This window comes from Oncorhynchus mykiss, chromosome 10 (genome assembly GCF_057628025.1).
Source record: "Oncorhynchus mykiss isolate SJ-2025 chromosome 10, ASM5762802v1, whole genome shotgun sequence".
Classification (NCBI taxonomy): Eukaryota; Metazoa; Chordata; class Actinopteri; order Salmoniformes; family Salmonidae; genus Oncorhynchus; species Oncorhynchus mykiss.
Genome location: NC_143031.1, coordinates 67,235,386 through 67,255,765, shown reverse-complemented (window position 1 = coordinate 67,255,765; position 20,380 = coordinate 67,235,386). Strand labels below are relative to the sequence as shown.

At 44.5% G+C, this 20,380-nt stretch overlaps 1 protein-coding gene across 1 annotated transcript in view; it reads left to right on the top strand.

Moving 5' to 3' along the window:
- Positions 1–20,380, top strand: part of LOC110534499 (polypeptide N-acetylgalactosaminyltransferase-like 6) — a 246,825-nt gene that overhangs the window by 178,521 nt on the left and 47,924 nt on the right. The window lies entirely within an intron of this gene.

The following is a 20,380-nucleotide window of genomic DNA, read 5'->3' as shown; positions in this document are numbered from 1 at the left end:
AGGGGGGCCAACCCAGACAGGATGACCACATCAGTGAATCAACCCACTCAGGTGACGCACCCCTTCCAGGGACGGCATGAGAGAGCCCCAGTAAGCCAGTGACTCAGCCCCCGTAATAGGGTTAGAGGCAGAGAATCCCAGTGGAAAGAGGGGAACCGGCCAGGCAGAGACAGCAAGCTTCCACAAGCTTCTCACAATAAGTTGGGTGAATTTTGGCCCATTCCTCCTGACAGAGCTGGTGTAACTGAGTCAGGTTTGTAGGCCTCCTTGCTCGCACACGCTTTTTCACTTCTTCCCACAAATTTTCTACAGGATCGAGGTCACGGCTTTGTGATGGCCACTCCAATACCTTGACTTTGTTGTCCTTAAGCCATTTTGCCACAACTTTGGAAGTATGCTTGAGGTCATTGTCCATTTGGAAGACCCATTAGCGACCAAGCTTCAACTTCCTGACTGATATCTTGAGATGTTGCTTCAATATATCCACATCATTTTCCTCCCTCATGTAGCCATCTATTTTGTGAAGTGCACCAGTCCCTCCTGCAGCAAAGCACCCCCACAACATGATGCTGCCACCCCCATGCTTCACGGTTGGGATGGTATTCTTCAGCTTGCAAGCCTCCCCCTTTTTCCTCCAAACATAACGATGGTCATTATGGCCAAACAGTTTTATTTTTGTTTCATCAGACCAGAGGACACTTCTCCAAAAAGTACAATCTTTGTCCCCATGTGCTGTTGCAAACCGTAGTCTGACTTTTTTATGACTGTTTTGGAGCAGTGGCTTCTTCCTTGCTGAGCGGCCTTTCAGGTTATGTCGATATATTACTTGTTTTTACTGTGGATATAGATATTTGTATACCTGTTTCCTCCAGCATCTTCACAGGGTCCTTTGCTGTTGTTCTGGGATTGATTTGCACATTTCGCACCAAAGTACGTTCATCTTTAGGAGACAGAAAGCGTCTCCTTCCTGAGCGGTATAACGGCTGCGTGGTCCTATGGTGTTTATACTTGAGTATTATTATTTGTACAGATTCCTTCAGGCATTTGGAAATTGCTCCCAAGGATGAAACCAGACTTGTTGAGGTCTACAATTGGCTGATTTCTTTTGATTTTCCCATGATGTCAAGCAAAGAGGCACTGAGTTTGAAGGTAAGCCTGGAAATACATCCACAGATACACCTCCAATGACTCAAATTATGTCAATTAGCCTATCAGAAGCTTCTAAAGCCATGACAATTTTCTGGAATTTTCCAAACTGTTTAAAGGCACAGTCAACTTCGTGTATGCTAACTTCTGACCCATAGGAATTGTGATACAGTGAATTATAAGTGAAATAATCTGTCTGTAAACAATTGTTGGAAAAATGACTTGTGTCATGCACAAAGTAGATGTCCTAACCGACTTGCCAAAACTATAGTTTGTTAACAAGACATTTGTGGAGTGGTTGAAAAACGAGTTTTAATGACTCCAACCTAAGTGTATGTAAACTTCCAACTTCAACTGTACATGTTAGCATCACCTTTGGCAGTGATTACAGCTGTGAGTCTTTCTGGGTAAGTCTCGAAGAGCTTTCCACACCTGGATTGTACAATATTTGCACATTATTATTTAAAAAATGTTTCAAGCTCTGTCAAGACGGTTGTTGATCATTGCTGGAGAGCCATTTTCAAGACTTGCCATAGATTTTAGCCGATTTAAGTCAAAACCTTAACTAGGCCACTAGTCCATCCTAGGCCATTCAATGTCATCTTGGTAAGCAACTCCAGTGTATACTGGTCTTTTGTTTTAGGTTATTGTCCTGCTGAAAGGTGAATTTGTGTCCCAGTGTCTGTTGGAAAGCAGACAACCAGGTTTTCCTCAATGATTTTGCCTGTGCTTAGCTCTATTCTGTTTATTTTTTTGCTAAAGAAGCTCCCTAGTCCTTGCTGATGACAAGCATTGCTCCCGAGTGGCGCAGCGGTCCAAGGCACTCTCAGTGCTAGAGGTGTCACTACAGACCCTGGTTTGATTCCAGGCTGTATCAGAACCAGCCGTGATTGGGAGTCCCGTAGAGCTGTGCACAATAGGCCCAGCATCGTCCGGGTTTGGCCGGGGTAGGCTGTCATTGTAAATAAGAATTTGTTCTTAACGGACTTGCCCAGTAAAATAAGCAAATAAAAAATACCCATAACATGATGCAGCCACCACTATGCTTGAAAGTATGAAGAATGGTACTCAGTGATGTGTTGTGTTAGATTTGCCCCAAACATAACACTTGTTTTTTCAGGACATAAAGTGAATTTTTTTGCCATATTTTTTGCAGATTTACATTAGTGCCTTTTTGAAAACAGGATGCATGTTTTAGAATATTTGTACAGGCTTCCTTCTTTTCACTCTGTCATTTAGATTAGTATTGTGGAGTAACTACAATGTTGTTGATCCATCCTCAGTTTTCTCCTATCACAGCCAATAAACTGTTTTAAAGTCTCCATTGGCACTCATGGTGAAATCTCTGAGCGATTTCCTATCTGTATGTAGGCCAGTAACACAAAATCTCAATTGCATCCATTTTAAATTCAGGCTGTAACACAACACGAGGTGGAACAAGTCAAGGGTTGTGAATACTTTCTGAAGGCCCTGTATGTTCCCGTGTTATGGCATACCTGAGATATGCGATTCATTAGTGACAGGAGGCCCGAGGGAAAACACATTGTAGCGGACTTGAGGTTATTGTTTGTTAGGGTTGGTCGTGCCTACCAGAGAAAATATAGATTTCTCCTTTTTGTTGGTGAGGGAATAAGTCCCGTCTGGTCCGTCAAGTCTACACCAATACTAAGGACTCGTGTAAAAGTCCATATGGAAATACACTTTTCGTAATACCCTTAAAACATTCGAAATCCACAACAACTGATCACACACATAAAAACATCACAAAACAATGATCTTTGGTTCCTCAAGAAAAGTCCCGTACCTCGGGCCTAAAAAGAGTCCCGCCTGGTAAATGAGTTCAAGTGAACTCAAGTGACCTCAGTCACGCAATGTTTGTCCGTTCATAAAGTGTAGCTTAAAACCAGTCTCAATAATACAATCAAAATCTCAAACTCTTTTATCACACAACGCTCAAGTAGGCACACACACACACACACACACACACACACACACACACACACACACACTCCCCTGTACTCCCCCCTTGGTCTCTCCTCACTCTCTTCACACTCAGTGGGTCTCTCATTTTCCACTTAGTTTGCAGGGAGCTGAGGATCAGCCTGTTAAGAGGCAGGGAAGACAGCTGGTGTTGTCACCCTGCCTTCTTCAAACACTTAGTCAAGAGCTGTGGTGCCTGGATGGAGGAGCTTACTACTCCACAATCCATCTCTCATCTATCGCCTTATAATCAATGCAGAGCTTACAACTCAAGGCAACCAGTTTTAAATAAAAACAGGGGACTTAAGCAGTATTATTCTGAATTAATACAAATGGAAATGTGCTTTTTTTTCCTGCAAATACAAATGGGCTTTTATGGAGAGCAAATAAAAACAGATTCAATGAATGCAAATATAAGAGGAAATCCAGTATGGAGTGAAAGTGAGTTTTTCACTATTTTTTCTCTTAATGATGCTGGCCCGTTGCCATCTCAGTTAGATGAGATTTAACAGGGAACGGAGAGCAGGAGAAGTCTGTTGAGAAAAGGCATAGAGAAGAAACATTTCTTTGTGTGGTATAAGCTCGTATGCAGCTACGTGAGGACACTGTTGAAACAAACAGAAGTACACACACACACCATACACACACACACACTGAAACACACCATACACACACACACACTGAAACACACCATACACACACACACACTGAAACACACCATACACACACACACTGAAACACACCATACACACACACACACTGAAACACACCATACACACACACACACTGAAACACACTCTCTCACTCGCTCTCTGTCTCTCTCACACACGCACACACACACACACTGAAACACACGCTCTCTCTACCTCCCTCCCTCTCTTTCTCTGTCTCTCTCACACACGCACACACTGAAACACAGTCTCTCTCCCTCCCTCTCACTCTCTCTCACACACACACCAAACACACACTGAAACACACTCTCGCTCTGTCTCTCTCACACACACACCAAACACACATTGAAACACACTCGCTCTCTCCCTCCCTCTCGCTCCCTGTCTCTCTCACACACCAAACACACACTGAAACACACTCTCTCCCTCCCTCTCGCTCCATGTCTCTCTCACACACACACCAAACACACACTGAAACACACTCTCTCCCTCCCTCTCGCTCCCTGTCTCTCTCACACACGCACACACTTTCTCACCTCCCCTCCTACTGCAGGTTTAATCTCCAAAGGACCATATTCCCCTCCATCCCTGTTCATTAATCATCATTTTTTTACTGCTTGAAATAAAGCCCGGGCCATGGGGGTCTTATAGCAGTGATGCATCCCTGGTGTTTCACACAGGAAATTACAATAAGAAGCAGAGAGGAAGGAAGACAGAGATGTCTTCTCTCTTTCATTCCTCTTTCCAATCCTATTGGTTGAATGATTTATTTGAGTACAGTCAAGACAAACAACCAACTCATACCGGTGACAGTTACTTTAATGAAATTATCTTATTTTATCTGAGAGATATTACTCATTCCTGGGCTCGGATAAAGCTAGTTGTATATTATGCTGCTGAGACCACTGTACGAGCTGAATTAATTAAATGGTTTATTTTGGTTTCTTGTTACGGCTTCACTTCACAGTTATGGAATTGCATATTACAGAGGTTATGCTTAATTATGCTTAATGGTATACAGGTAGGTGTACCTGGAGGTACGGTTATGTTCTGAACAACCCTAAGAATGGTTTGGAAGGACTTATAACAGGGTCGTGTACATACGGGAACACTTTAGAAAAACCTCAAATGAGAGTTTCTTATTGGACAAGTTCAGATAGTACCTCCCTGTTTCACCCCGTTTCAGAGCGTTTTCCTATCTTTCTATAATGTCTTTCTAAGATGGTACGGGTCCATGTACACACTGTGGCACAAAGAAAATTGCAATGGAAAACAAAAATGAGCGCTTCTTATTGAACTAATGAGTTCAGATCATTGGCTGCATCCCTGTAGGAGACTGTCTCACACTCCAACTCTCAGTCCTGAGGAGAATGTATAATTAGTTGAATTCCCTCGGTACAACGTTTACTTCTGTCCGTCCTTAATTACACTTGAACAGTCCTTATTCAAAGGTTAGAAGTCCTGCTCTTCACGCTGAAATCCTCACGGACTTTTCGAGGTTAGATGGTAGATTTCCCACTATTATCTATTATTATGTAGAAACAGATTTTTTCCAAATGTATGTCACGTCTTTTTGTTTCCCCACCCAGCCAGCCGGCCAGCCGGTGCAGAGCGGGGCAGGAAGACATATGGGTATTCCGTGCTCAAAGTCTCTCCCAGAATATTAGGACGGTGTTAAAAAGGTCAAGGCTCTTTGGCACTAGCCACATGTTTTGAGGATTCAGGCCCGCTCCATAGCTGCTTCCCCTACTGATAGGAGCGTGTTTAAAAAACACTTTTTTACAAATCTTTTCACGTCTTCCACATGGGGTTATTTTTTTCAGAGGAAGGTTTGAGTTACATCTCTCTCTCTTTCTCCTCTCTCTCTCCATCTCTCCCTCTCTTCTCCTGACTTCTATTTGTCCTACTTCCGTCTGTTCTCTGTCTGAGTGAAGCAGCAGACCTGGAGGATAATGAAGGCCTTGCTGAAGGAGGACAGTAGGCACATCCGTCATAAATCCCCAAACACCCCTTCTTTTCCCTCTCGTTTGGGAGACGAAGCGTCCCTTCTTTTTCTCTCGTTGGTGGGACGTAAAGTTGAAGAAAAACAGGAACAACCGTCATACCTCCCCAAAACATCCCTTCTTCTTTTGTTTTGTGAGAAGTAACCTGTCTCAGCCGTGACTAGACAGGCCTATTGTACAAGCAGTAGCTCCTTGCAGCTGTATTGTTGTGTTCGACGCGACACTTCTGTTTGTGACTCACAGGTTTTGTGTTTGCGGTTTGTCTTAATTCATTGCTATAATGGTGTCTCAGCAGCTCTCATAAACCCAACTTTCTGCCTGTTCCTCTGACTGGTACTGATACGTTTGCTCAACAAAACAACAGCCTATTTACTGTAGGTTTACTGCTCTTGTCTGCTGTTTTGCTCCTAATCGTGTTGACGCTCTATTTTCTGTCTGTCTGACTGAACTACAAGTATTGGTTTTATTATTTGAAATCTCTGCCTCCCCAATTTCCATGTTTTATATCTGTGCTGTGGGTTGAGGCTTTTGTGGGTGGGTGTTTTTCAGTCGCTCTATCTGACATGAACCAATAGGTAGATGCTGGAGTTGTTTCTTAACAACCCATAATCTGTTGTGCCACACAGATGTCCTTCCCCTCTCCCTCCTTAGCTGTAGTGACAGTGACAGCGTGCAACCTGCTCGCCATAGGACAGAGTCAAGTCCACTTAAACCCCTAAAGGATTGCAGTCAGAAAGCTGCTGGTGCTAAAGGACCTAGTGTCAGTGATAATGATAAGCCATAGTGATGCGCTGTCTCTGCAGTAGGAGGATTTGGCATGGCTTAACTGGTCCCACTCCTCCCACCAGTCACAGAGGTAGAATAAATAACATCAGTGATGTACACACACACAGGAACACTCGTGTACACACACACACACGCGCACACACACACACACACGCACACACACACACACACACACACACACACACACACACACACACACACACACACACACACACACACAGCTGTAGCTGCTCAACTTTTTCACGATCACTCAAGGTAAACTTTAGGTATGTTGTTGCTTTTCAAACACTAGTAGAATGTTACGATGGTAATGGGCAGGAGGATACTTTGTAAGGGATATTCAACAAAGTGCTGTGTGAACAACGTTGAAGGTGTTTTCCACGAGGAGATAGTCGAGTGGATCTGACCTTCCACGGAGTTGCATTATGTTCTGTAGAACGCATAGAGGCCCAAGTTGATTATCCCTTTAATACCATGGCTATAATTTAACACATTTGCAGGTAGAAATGTTTTCAACATCCACTGAAGTAGCTTGCAAGTTTACTAGACAGCTACAGTAGTTGCCATGGTAACAAACAGACTTGCTAGTTTAGCTAACCAAACCATCAGTCCTGGCTTGCCATTATGAAAATAAAATGCCAGTAATCTTTTCAATTCTACTTTTGTTTTCAAAAGCAGCCCAAACATGAAAGAATGAACTATTGCCATTGAATTCTACCGTGCAAATATGCTGTGCGTTATAGCGAAATAATGCATACTCTAGTTAAAATGCCCTTCAAACCAATCAGGAACAAGTATCCAACAATGCCATGGTATAAATATAATTATAAACTGGGTGGTTCGAGCCCTAAATGCTGATTGGCTGACTGCCGTGGTATATGAGACCGTATACCCCAGGTATGACAAAACATTTATTTTTACTGCTATAATTACATTGGAAAACAGTTTATAATAGCAATAAGGCCCCTCGGGGGCTGTGTCCAGGCACTCCGCATTGCGTCATGCGTATGAACCGTCCTTAACTGTGGGATATTGGCCATATACCACACCTCCTCGGGCCTTATTACTTAAGTAAATGGTGGAGTAGAGAAATTGAAAACAACACGGCATTAAAAAGCCTGGGACTACAATGCCATTATCCTTTTACCTAAATAACTGCAAATAACCACAGACCAGCTGGTCGGTCGTAAGCAGTTGGACTACTGGAATGTCACAAGGACATCTACCCATACAGTACATACAGTATAAGGATGTGAATATCATTCTACACTGAACACTGTGAATGCATGGGGACTATATAGTTGGAGTGGCCCTCTACAACCTAGTCACAGTAACTAGTGAGCCACAGGACCATCCTCCATGTTCTGTGAGAGAAATGAAGTCGGCTCTCCTCCGTCTCCTCCTGTCTATTGACAGTTGGTGTCGGCCCCGGGGCAAAGCGGGAGTTGTGGTACGTCATACTAATGATCTCTCTTGAAACCAAACCCTTGCTGTGCTTCCAATCAGTCCACCGACTGCCAATAGAATATTCATATCCTGACCTCAGAGCGGGTGAGTGTAGAATGTCACAAACGAGAGAGAGGGTTCTGGAGAATTCCAGCCGTTTTCATCTCAGAGGTGGATTCCCAGTTCCATTATGGAACTGGAATAGAGGGCACCTTTAATGTCCTGTACTGTACGATCTGCCTGGGAAGCGGGGAGAGAGGGAGGAGAAGGCGGGGGGAGAGAGGGAGGAGGAGGAGGAGAGGGGAGAGAGGGAGGAGAAGGCGGGGGGAGAGAGGGGGGAGGAGGAGGAGGAGAGGGGAGAGAGGGAGGATGAAGGAGAGGGGGGAAAGGGAGGAGGGAAGCTTGTGAAACAAAACCTTTATGAGCTCTTCCCTTTCATTTGCCTATCATATTAAAACATTGGGATCTTTTTCTCCAATGTTATAATAACTGAATATTAGCATCTCAATCCATTGCATTACTTTCAATGAGAGGGCAGTGGTTCCTGTTTAATGAGCAGTGATTCATCTGTTATTATAATAATTAGCATCCACTCTTCCATAATATTCAAATGTTGATCTTCTCTAAAAATTAAGCAAAGTGCTTATTTTTTTATTGTACCTTTTTTATTGTGTAACATCAGAAACAGGAATGTAGCATTGTTCTCGCTTCACATGTTCACACACACACACACACACACACAGAACTTTCTTCACTTATATTTTCACTGTGACTCACCCAGGTATAGATAAAGTGCACTCAGAGAGACATTCCCCTGACACCACACTCCGACATGATTACAGCAAGAAGGCTGTATAAAGAAAATAGACAGATATGCACCAAGACACTTGGAGGGTAATCTATGTCAAATTGCATTCACCACGTGTTAGTTCTACCCTCAGAGCATTAGAGTGACAGTTAAATTAGAAGGCTACTTGTGTCCATTATTACTGTAAAAAAAAAAACATTGTCTACCCACAATGCAGTTCTAAATATACTTAGGATCTGTTCTGTTTTAACACATTATACCCCTCCTCCAAAAACAACCACATTTGCAGGGGGTCAGAAGGCTTAACTGTCCTGTGCTTAAGTGAAGTGAGTCATTGATTTAAAGTTTCAGGGAGCGGAAACATTTAATGACTTGAGGAAAAACAAACAGGCAGCTCAATAGGCACAGTGTATGCTCTGAGAGGATGGAATGGAGAGGCTGGACAACTTTGTGCTCTGTATAAAATGCACCGACTAATTTAAAGCCGTGCTCCTCCGTGGGCTTTGTTGTCCGATGGGTTTTTGCCAGAATCTCTTTTCATGCCAAGTGTGTAATTGCTTCCCCAAACTCCCGAAGGAACCCTGAGATACATACACACACACACACACACACACAAATATACACACGCGCACCTAGGCAGGCACTCAAACACAGTCTTTAAGGATGCTACACTGGAGACACTTTTGTCCAGTGCTGAATGTGGAGTGTTAGAAAAATGAAGAGGCATGTATTTTTTCTTCTTTGCTTCTTTCAGGGATGTTCTTGCTTCTGTCAGCTCTGCCTCCACTGTAAGGTCATTGTGAGGGGGTTTTATGGGATGTGCTGAGAGTGTGTAGAGGGTGTTCTTCAGGAGCGCGGTGCATGTGAGCTGTTGATTGGACTTTGGGGAAGTTGTTTAGGAGCCTGCAGAGAGAATAGAAAGAGAATGAAGGAGGAGACTTCAACACTATAAAGAACCTTTCCTATGAGAGTACACTACAGTACTGATGATAACAACAACAACAGAACAGACAATGTTTCCAGACTTCAAACAGCATCATAATAACTGGTTGCCATGACGAGACTTCCTTGACTCTTTCGGCCCATTCCCGTCTTGATACAGACACAGTTCTGTTTTAAGGCAGATACATGCTGATCTACTTCTTATAAATGTGTTAGCTATGTCGTATGGATGTCTTACAACGTCCTTATGTAGGTTCCCTTCAAAGTAACCAGGTTGTTAGCAAGTTTTCAATAAGTGAGGTTCCTTCCTCAGCTTCTATCGAAGAACAACCACCATCAGTTTTCCAGGTCATAGTCACTTTGCTGCAAACATTCACTTATCTTTTTGTATCTTAATTCTGTGTTAATCAGTTTGTCAGACTGATACATCTGTTATCTGTTGCAAACGCTGTGTGACAAATCCATTGTGATGGTTGCAGGGCTGAGAGAAGTTTCACATTTGTTCAAGGAGTTACTCAAAGAGGATTTTGCAAAGCAGGGAGGTGTTTGGTAAAGAAACTGGTTCATTGAAGTCATCAAAATCTGCTTCCCTCGAGTTGTCCCTCATGTTGGAGATTTGTCTTTTCTTCTCCCAAGAGAGCAGAGAAAGAGAGCGAGAGAGAGAGTAAACTAGCTTTAGCAGCTGTCATTGTCCTCGTTGTCCTTGTAATTGTCATCTGTTCCATTCCTCTCTTTTTTCACTGACATTTTTAATTGTTATGAAAGGACCTTTTTTTTTTTTTTTACCAAGGAATTAGTTAACTACACATGTTCTCTGGACTGGAAGAACCCTCGTTCCCACCCTTGGAATTGCATTGCACTGAACAGCACTTCTTCATTCATGCGACTTCAGAAATGATCATCTGTAGTCTGTTAGCAGCATGTTGGCTATAGTACAAAACACATTGTGGTCGTGCATTAAGGAGGGTTGTAAAGGTGAAGGAATCGTCTAGCAGACTCTTTTTAAAAACGTCAACGACAAATAATTGTTCATATAAGCATGGCATGTTGGAAATGGTATCTAATTCAAAAGACGGGTCATGTCAGAGTGGTTTCTTCTGCATGACATTGTGCCATTTGTATAGGCTAATGTATTGAGACAAAGTCAAACTATAGAACAAAGCATTGCCTTGCTGGTATTGTCTGCCTGACTCCATGCCTTCTTAAATACTTTATCATAGATAATGGAAACGGATGTTCTCAAAGGCATCTAGATGCTGAGTTGAGTAGAAAGAATGCACCTGTAGTTGATTTAGTCACTGGGAAGGAACAGAGAGCCCAGTGTTGATAAAAGGCAATTCTCAAGATAAGAGCTAGAAAAGCCACTCAGACACACACACACACACACACACACACACACACACACACACACACCTGCCTCAGCGCTGATTAAGGACCCCATGTCATATAACCTTGGTGGTAAACAAGCGTAGTGAATGAAAGAGTAGCTACTGCTTCCGATAGGAGCCGGGGAGCGCCTAATGGAGTGACCTCTCCTCCCCCCCTTCCTCCCACCATCCCCTCACTAGTCTTACCCGTATTACACAAACCCAGCCAGGTAATTATCCCTTGGCCTCCTTTGATTAGACGAAACCCTCGCTCGCGACAAATGTCAGTGTGGTGCGTTATACGTCGGCTGTGTCTTCTCCCTCCGCGGGAGAATCGCCCGCTGCCTCTTTATCTCGCCAATTATATGCGGCATCTGTCATCTTCTCCCGTCGAAGAGCAGGGGAACACGTGCACACACACGTGCACACACACACAACACACACACACACACACAGCGGATCAATAAGGCCCAGGCGTGGGCTTTGTTCTCCGTCTCTAACGATCGGTGTGTATCAAAGATACAACCGGAGCCGCTTCACCAAGCAACCTTTGGCATTTGGATGTCAATTATCTCAACGCTCGTCAATAGATCTTCTCGCTTCTTGTTGCAGGTGATCTTACAGGGTGGGAAATCCATACGTCTATGGATCCTATCCTCGTTCCTTGGCTCTTTCACCTTTTAAAGCAAGGGACCGTTGTTCTGGGGGAGTGTTTAGAAATGTATCAGCGTTTTCTGCACTGTTATGTGGCATTGTGTGTCATCCTGTCCTTAATACATTGGGCAGTAGGCATCAACCTCACCAAGGTTGGAACAGAGTGCTCGGGTGCAAGTCAATAGGGTTTCGTAAGGAGAACAGATATTCAGCGACTCTTTGTTGGGACAGTTTGCTTTCAGAAGTTGAATGTTCAAATCCACTTTGGATTGTAAAAGGATAGATATATTGTGATTGAAACAACAGAAGGAGGAGTGTGGACAATAGTCCTCTCTCAGGAAGATTAGAAGACCTTGGAATATATGGAAGTTGGAATGATTTACCAAGCAAAAGCTTTTAACTGGCAGGGCTTTTAGGTCGTCGTGAAGGACACGCCATGGCAAAAGGCAGTACGTCAATCTAAGTGAAATACCAAGCTCCTGCCAAAACATTTAGGATTTATTGGAACGGAGGGAAGGAAGATGAATTATTAGTCCAGTTGGCCAGATGTTCATGGACTAACCACGGTCTCTCTCTGCACACGTTGTGAATCTTATCTGGCTATCTTTGTGCTTAAGATTTAGGAGTCACTTCGACTTTTTCACCACCGTGACTTGATGTCATCTCGGTAATAGCCAAGCAGCAACTGCTGGAAAAGGCGTCTCGCCGAACACTTCTCATACCTTTAAAAAGTCACGCCGTTACATGCATTCTGTGGTACTGTTCTCTCTTTTCATACACTTGGACTGTAGTAACACGCTTGCTTTATACAATTTCGGGGGTCACCATATCAGAGGTCAGAAAGAGAGATTCCAATCTCAATGGGGCTTTTGTGATTAGTGAAGGATGAATGAAAAGATATAGCTGGATTAGAAGGCCCCCATCTTGCCCTTCCTCTCCTTTATGTGTATTAACAACCAACCACTCGGACATCGGAGCCTCGCGCGCCTAGTTACACAAACAACTCCACCCTCACGTGAACATGTTTACTCCTCGCCCTTGTTCTAGAATCTACGCCTGATGGAATCCCTCAAGATTCCATTCAACCAAAGCGAGTGAACCTCATTGCTTTCTTCTCCATAGAAAAGCGAGAACGTAATAACTTGGGATTGAGTCTGAACATTGATCTCTGTTGGTACAGAGCGAGGTAAGCCTTTATGAGCAGTTCAAGGCGGTTCATCGCAGTCGTCCCAGAGGAAAGCCTGGTCGGAGTAAATTGAAGCCAACAAGGGGAGAAGGGGTCGGGGAGGTCTTCTTATTCAACAGGCTGGGCCTAGGCTTACTGCGCACTTCAAATACACACATCTAATACTGTGAACAAAGCATAGAGCCAACGGCTTGCTTAGTGATTATTTGATTCTTTCTTTGATGATGCTTCTCGTGCTTTAGTGTCAGTTCTTTAGAGATTCTTCACCATCAGTATGCTTATTACTAGGTGGGTCTGGGGGCATGCCACTGACTTACATAGGCTATTGTGAAAGACCAAATGAATTAAACAGATGTGTAGGAAATGTGAGTTGGTCAAGGTTGGAGATGAAAATACTGAGCCTGTATTTGGGTCAATTTGAATTATTGTACATTGAGATACGTAAAAATTGTTTTCAAGCAAATTTCCTGCAATTCGATGTAGTGTAAGTAATATGACATCTTTTGGGTAATTTCATATATTTCATATAGGGAAAATAAAGTCTAAACTATTTTCACAAATGTTATTTCACTATCAAATATGTTATAAACATTTAATTTATATGAACCATCAAGTATCAATTTAGTTAAACATCTTTTTCAGGGCGTGATTAGCTCAATTGATATCGGCAGAGTCACACCTGTGTCTATAAATTCCTGTCTGTCACATGAGCTACTTGAGATGGTGGTTGCCTGACCCAGAACAAAGTCATGTCCTGCTCAGCTCCGCATGCTGTCTCGTGTGAAATTCTGATCTTTGATATAGCTGATGTTCCACTCTCGAAATGGCGCGTTACACTTCCAAAATGCCTGTGAATGTTAGAGACGATCCAAGTATATCCACATGTGCATCGGAGTCGCACATCTTGTTTCTAGCCTAAAGCATTGCAGAGTAAAGTGTCGTTATGGATCGCTTAATATAATTGGGATCCAATTTTCTCATTTTTAAGCTAACAAGGGGTATGTTTTTTGACCTTTTTTCTAACAAGGGATACGGCATACCCCCGCATACCCCCTCAATTCGAGCCAATACTGAAACAAAGGTCACACTCACACAATACCCTCTTTGATCCAGCCGTAGAGAGATTCATTTGAACTACACCATCTATAACATTTTCAACTTTCCACTCATAATTAGCTTTGAAACCCACATGGCATGTTTTGAACTTTTCTGTTCCGCCTCTTTGATTAAAAGGCAAATTATGGAAATTCTGGCCATTTTCTTTTGCCCTGTGCATTTTCACTTCTCTAGCTAGCTGTGTCCCTGACTGAGTCTATACCCCCTGAAGCTATTGGAGGTTTTAATGAATGACCTGTCATGGAACTGAAGAGAGAAGCCAGAACATCTAGATATGTAGTCTTTGACATGGTCGGTCTTTAAGACAAACACTATAGCGGGGGCAAATGCACACACGCATGGAGGCGCCTACACACTCACACGGACGCACGCTCACACTGTACACACACCCATCCAGTGTTGCAAAGAGTGTGAGCTGCCAATGTAGCCATGCCATAATTATCCAACACTCTTTACACTGGCTAATAGTCTTTCTTCACTAAGCTATTTGTACTTTACAGATGAAACAATCGAGTTAGTATAAAATAGTATTACAGAAATTGATGCAATTAAAGTGCAGGGAAAACTTGGGCTTATTGCCTCTTCAATTAAAAACAGGAGCGAAGAGAGGGATACGGCAATTGCTACTTCCTAAAAACACTTATATTTCTAATCATTTATTTAACTGGAGCCTGCCCAGACTACGTTTCAAGAACTAGTTTTCAAGGGGGTGATTTCAGACACATCCATAATTTGAGTTTCTTTCTCTGTGTAGTTATTCCTGGTGATGGGGGTTAGTGGGAAAAATAAAAAGGCTTGGGCTTTGAAGGCATCTAAACTCCTGATGGACCGACCGACAGATGAGGTCAGGTAGACGCTCTATAGGCTAAACGCCCTTATTCAGCAATCCATCTTTTTATGCCTCGATGGAGAGGGAGAGAGATGAGAGAGAATAGGAGAGAAGAGGAAGAGAGAGAGAAAGAGAAATCGCCCGAAGACAGTTTAGACGGAGAGAGGGGAGAGAGAGAGAGAGAGAGAGAGCACCTTAAAAGACTATCCCCCTGCCTGTGAAACATCAAAGTAGCAGGGAGGAAGGAACCCAACCCACCGCCATGGCTGCTGCCCTTTATCACGAGCTGTCGGGCCTCGCTGCAGCGCCGCTGGGATCGCAAAACTTTCCCCCCTTCCATAACTGTTTGTCACCTCCGCCGCCGTAACAACCATGCCATGTGTCAGTCCGTTGATTTATGACCTTGATTAATAAACCACTCAAAGGACACCTGGCGTGATAGATCTCTCTCTTTCCTGTTGGAAATTGTACAGGGAATTGGCCCGCTTCTTACCTCTTTAGACCCCTCCAACCTCCTCCAGAGCTCCCTAGCGTTTTCTAGGTGGCGCATATCACTTACACTAACAAGCCTAGCAGCGGTGAAACATTGAAACATTCTCCCTCCCTCCTTTTTAATTTCCCCTCCTGTCGTCCTGTTCCTTAGCGAGAGAAAGAAAGGAGAGAGAGAGAGAGAGAGAGAGCGCCGGGTCGGGCCGGGAGGCATCTCATTCATACAGCTACTGTCACTTTTATTGGGGCCATTAGTTTGAAGGGGAGACACCCTGGGAGTTTAGATGGAAGTGTTGCGATGAAGGGAGAGAGGAAGGGGAAAGATAGAGAGGAAAAGAGGGGAAAAAAGGGCTGAATCCAACTTTTTTAGGTGGTGAGTAGTGACTTTGGGGAGGTGTGCCCCACTCAAGGACACAAAATGACTGACTTATTGGCCAACCCGGACATTCTCTCTGTGTGCTGATAGGACAATCCTAAACTAGCTGAATCAGATACACTAAATAAGGTCTTATTGAGCAGCTAATTAGTAGAATCAGGTGTGTTAAATTAGGGTTGGACTGAATACCCACAGGACAGTAGATCTCCAGGAAAAGGGTTGGACTGAAAACCCACAGGACGGTAGATCTCCAGGAAGAGGGTTGGGCTTGAATACCCACAGGACAGTAGATCTCCAGGAAAAGGGTTGGACTGAATACCCACAGGACAGTAGATCTCCAGGAAAAGGGTTGGACTGAAAACCCACAGGACGGTAGATCTCCAGGAAGAGGGTTGGGCTGAAAACCCACAGGACGGTAGATCTCCAGGAAAAGGGTTGGACTGAAAACCCACAGGACGGTAGATCTCCAGGAAGAGGGTTGGGCTGAAAACCCACAGGACAGTAGATCTCCAGGAAGAGGGTTGGGCTGAAAACCCACAGGACGGTAGATCTCCAGGAAAAGGGTTGGACTGAAAACCCACAGGACGGTAGATCTCCAGGAAGAGGGTTGGGCTGAAAACCCACAGGACGGTAGCTCTCCAGGAAGAGGGTTGGGCTGAAAACCCACAGGACGGTAGATATCCAGGAAGAGGGTTGGGCTGAAAACCCACAGGACGGTAGATCTCCAGGAAGAGGGTTGGGCTGAAAACCCACAGGACGGTAGATCTCCAGGAAGAGGGTTGGGCTGAAAACCCACAGGACGGTAGATCTCCAGGAAGAGGGTTGGGCTGAAAACCCACAGGACGGTAGATCTCCAGGAAGAGGGTTGGGCTGAAAACCCACAGGACGGTAGATCTCCAGGAAGAGGGTTGGGCTGAAAACCCACAGGACGGTAGATCTCCAGGAAGAGGGTTGTGTAGCCCTGTCTTAGATGCTAGAAAGAAAAGTCTGACACCGAATAGGTGCAGTGAAATGGGTTTTTCTACAGGGTCAGCCATAGTAGTACGGCACTCTTATGGTTAAGTGCCATGCTCAAGGGCACATCGACACCTTGTCGGCTCGGATATTCGAACCAGCGACTTTTTGGTTACTGGCCCAACGCGCTAACCGCTAGGCTGCCTAACTAAGCCAGCATCTGTCTATAGACTGAAATAAACCCTCTTCCTTCCCCCTTTCTCTCCCATTTCAACACTCTACTTAGTGTAAATCCAGACAGGGTGCGGTATGGTGCTATGCGGAGCGTTTAAAAAGCAAAGCGGTGTAGCTAATCACGGACAAACAGCGACCGAGGCTGCAGGCGTGTGATAGAGCCGCAGCATGCAGGTATTAACGGCTACCTTTAAAGGATTTGAATGATGCCGGTAACGGGGACACGGTTGGCATACAAAAACCTCCCGCCGACAGGGAAATGAACAAATAATACAATGAAGGAAGATAAGGATGGTTCTCCTATTCTACTATACTGCCACCATACTGATGGTCATCTTGGCGTCTGTTAGGAAGGGGTCAAACAAATTACCAGTTCTTTATATGAGAACAGAGAGAGAGTGAGAGACAGAGAGAGAGAGAGAAGGGGGCAGAGAGAGAGAGAGAGAGAGAAGGGGGCAGAGAGAGAGAGAGAGAGAGAGAAGGGGGCAGAGAGCGAGAGAGAGAGAGAGAGAGAAGGGGGCAGAGAGCGAGAGAGAGAGAGAAGGGGGCAGAGAGAAGGGGGCAGAGAGAGAGCGAGAGAGAGAGGAAGAGAGAGAGAGAAAGAGAGAAGGGGGCAGAGAGCGAGAGAGAGAGAGAGAGAGAGAGAGAAGGGGGCAGAGAGAGAGAGAGAGAGAGAGAAGAGGGCAGAGAGCGAGAGAGAGAGAGAAGGGGCCAGAGAGCGAGAGAGAGAGGAAGAGAGAGAGAGAGAGAAGGGGGCAGAGATAGAGAGCGAGAGAGAGAGAGAGAGAAGGGGGCAGAGAGCGAGAGAGAAGGGGGCAGAGAGAGAGAGAGAGAGAGAAGGGGGCAGAGAGCGAGAGAGAGAGAGAAGGGGGCAGAGAGCGAGAGAGAGAAGGGGGCAGAGAGAGAGAGCGAGAGAGAGAGAGAGAGAAGGGGGCAGAGAGCGAGAGAGAAGGGGGCAGAGAGAGAGAGCGAGAGAGAGAGCGATAGAGAGAGAGTGAAGGGGGCAGAGAGAGAGAGAGAGAGAGAGAAGGGGGCAGAGAGAGAGAGAGAGAGAGAAGGGGGCAGAGAGCGAGAGAGAGAGAGAAGGGGGCAGAGAGCGAGAGAGAGAGAGAGAGAGAAGGGGGCAGAGAGAGGGAGTGAGAGAGAGAGCGAGAGAGAGAGAGAGAGAGAGAGAATGGGGCAGAGAGAGAGAGAGAAGGGAGCAGAGAGAGAGATAGAGAGAGAAGGGGGCAGAGATAGAGAGAGAAGGGGGCAGAGAGAGAGAGAAGGGGGCAGAGATAGAGAGAGAAGGGGGCAGAGAGAGAGAGAGAGAGAGAAGGGGGCAGAGAGAGAGAGAAGGGGGCAGAGAGAGAGAGAGAAGGGGGTAGAGAGAGAGAGAGAAGGGGGCAGAGCGAGAGAGAGGTGGGGCGGGGAATGGATGGATGTCAATTTGGGATGCTTTTTTCCATCACATCCCCCTGCTTCGTCTCCCAGGTTCTAAATTAGATTTCTGGAAATATATGTTGTCAGCAAGAATTTGTTCATTGTTATTCTTTTGATAAGGTGACAGTTCTTATTTGTATGCATGCATGTATATAGAAGGATCATATTGAACTGTATTTCAGTTATTACAAACACAATGTGACAAAGGTTGACCGACAACAAGCTTTTACGGTATGACATGCTTATTTACTGCTTATGAATGTGTCTTGTATGGGTTATGAAGTCCTTATATAGGTTAGCCTTGCCGCCATGTTATTTTCCTTGGTTTATCAGGTGGGCCTCTATACCACTGCTCCTTGTAATATAAAAAAACCGAGGCCAATTCAACAATTCAATTAAGTGCTAACAGTGTGGCAATCTTAAGGGACGTTAACTGGTAATACCCTTGAATGGGACCAGGAGAATGGTGAAACAATAGCAAGATTAGATTAACACATCACTAGAGATGAAATTCTCTCTCTCTCTCTCTCCATCTCTTTATCTTACCATCACTCTGCCCTTCTCTCTCTTGCTTTTCTGTTTTTCCCTCTTACCCCTCTCTCCCTCTTTCGTTCTTTCCATCTCTTTCTTTCTTTTACTTTTCTATATGCCCTTTTCTCTCTGTCACTCCTCTCCCTTTCTCTCTCTCTCTCTCTCCCTCCTCTCCTTTCAATTCAAATACCCTGAATTACCTCCAGTTTCAAGGAAAAGAGCAACACTGATTGTTTCTCTCTTTCCCTCTCTCTACCTCTCTCTCCCTCTGTATTTCATAATGTACCATCTGACACCTCCTTGGTCTCTGTAATCTACCTAGAGTGTCATCCCCTCTCGTCTCTAGTAATGATGACATAAGTGTCTCTCTGGCACGACTAGCTGATTGGTGACCCACCCTGCTCAGGCACATCCAGAATAATCAGCCCCATCAGTGGCCTGGAGATAGCTTGAGCTGATGAGCAGCCGGGAGCTAACATCATCACCTCCTCCTCCTCCTCTTCTCGCCTCAACTCTCCCTCTCTCTCCTTTCTCTCCTCTCTCTCTCTCCTCTCTCTCCTTTCTCCTCTCTCTCTGTGACACAACTGTGATTTTAACTCCTACTGTATAAGGCATGGGCATATGGCTACATGGTATACGTAATAGGGATACATTTGTGGAATGCCATTATCCTCTTATAGCGGTCTAAGGCACTGAATCTCAGTGCAAGAGGCTTCACTACTACCCCTGATTCGAATCCAGGCTGTATCACATCCGGCCGTGATTGGGCGGCACACAGTTGGCCCAGCGTCGTCTGGGGTTGTCCGGGGGTAGGCCGTCATTGTAAATGAGAATTTGTTCTTAACTGACTTGAATAGCTAAATAAAAGGTTCAATAAAAAATATAAATAAAATATATATAATTATAAATCTCTCTCCTCCTCTCGCTCTCTCTCTCTCTTTCTCTCTCTCTCTCTGTGTGACAGAGGTGATCATAACCCATGTACTAAATAATGTATAGGGATGGATATCTTTTATAACACTCTCCCTTCTCTCTTTCTCTGTGGCAGAAAGGTGAATAGATGATCTTTGAGGAATGTACTGTATAGGGGTGGATATCCTTTTATAACACTCTCCCTTCTCTCTTTCTCTGTGGCAGAAAGGTGAATAGATGATCTTTGAGGAATGTACTGTATAGGGGTGGATATCCTTTTATAACACTCTCCCTTCTCTCTTTCTCTGTGGCAGAAAGGTGAATAGATGATCTTTGAGGAATGTACTGTATAGGGGTGGATATCCTTTTATAACACTCTCCCTTCTCTCTTTCTCTGTGGCAGAAAGGTGAATAGATGATCTTTGAGGAATGTACTGTATAGGGGTGGATATCCTTTTATAACACTCTCCCTTCTCTCTTTCTCTGTGGCAGAAAGGTGAATAGATGATCTTTGAGGAATGTACTGTA